Here is a 1,143-nt window from a genome sequence, read left to right on the forward strand (position 1 = left end):
GGATAATCACAGTAGCTTGCCCAAATATATCCAGCTAATAATTGCTGCGTAGCGCTGTTTTTTATTGAGTGATTGGTGGATGACAAAGCTGCTCTCAGTCCTTTCTTGAATGAGTAAGAGTTTGAGTAAGTAGCTAAGCCAGAGTTGGGAGTCAGACTGAAGTTTCATTCTCAAATCCAGGCATCTTTCTGTTCCCTTTTGTGGTAAAAGGAGGGTTAAGGAGTCTCCCCAGGTGTCGTTCTATTGCTGACAAAGAAGGAATGTGCTTCCCACAACCTGAGCTATGAGCTAGACCCTGGCGACACAGGCAATTTTTCTTTCTCAGGAACCTGAGGGGGCGCTGGTGGTGCTGAGTGGAGGGGGCAACTCTGGCAGGATGGCGTTTCTCATGTCGGTGAGTACCCTAATCCCCGATTTTCCTTCCTCTGCTTTCTCGGTATAACCCTCAGGACCATAAAGCTCATCATAGCTAAGCTCCTAGGTGGCCCTCTTGAGGCCTGGCTCCCTCTCTTCTCAAAGTTAGATCTCACCACGGAACCCCCGTATCTTTGGAACCCACCTGGGCCCCACTCCGTCTATTGCACGTGTGTCTACATCCCATGCACCCCAAGCTGTCATCTTCAAGTAGCTTTCGAAGTGCCCAATTCCAAGAAGGACTGGCTTAAGTGCTGGCCTGAGGGAATCCTCATACTAGTTGTCAAAATCCAAGGTAACCGCTCCCTTCACTTTCATCACTACCTCACGTCCTTCCCCCCTGACAGGTCTCCTTCAACCAGCTGATGAAAGGTCTAGGACAGAAACCTCTTTACACCTACCTCATTGCAGGCAGTGATAGGTAAGCCAAGTTGGCCCATGGATATTTTCTTTGGCCTGGATAGTGTTTTCTAGAAATAGAATTTTAAGGCTTTCATGTGGAGATCGTGCCCAGTTTGCTTTGGTCCCCATCATTTTTTTTTTTTTAAGATTTTATTTATTTATTTGACAGAGAGAGATCACAAGTAGACAGAGAGGCAGGCAGAGAGAGAGAGGGAAGCAGGCTCCCTGCTGAGCAGAGAGCCCGATGCGGGACTCGATCCCAGGACCCTGAGACCATGACCTGAGCCGAAGGCAGCGGCCCAACCCACTGAGCCACCCAGGCGCCAC

The 1,143-nt window shown here is 49.3% G+C and overlaps 1 pseudogene; it reads left to right on the top strand.

Moving 5' to 3' along the window:
• The window catches only part of LOC111154056, a 9,448-nt pseudogene that overhangs the window by 1,071 nt on the left and 7,234 nt on the right, over positions 1-1,143 (top strand).

This window comes from Enhydra lutris, unplaced genomic scaffold (genome assembly GCF_002288905.1).
Source record: "Enhydra lutris kenyoni isolate GAN:26980312 unplaced genomic scaffold, ASM228890v2 scaffoldscaffold35, whole genome shotgun sequence".
Lineage (NCBI taxonomy): Eukaryota > Metazoa > Chordata > Mammalia > Carnivora > Mustelidae > Enhydra > Enhydra lutris.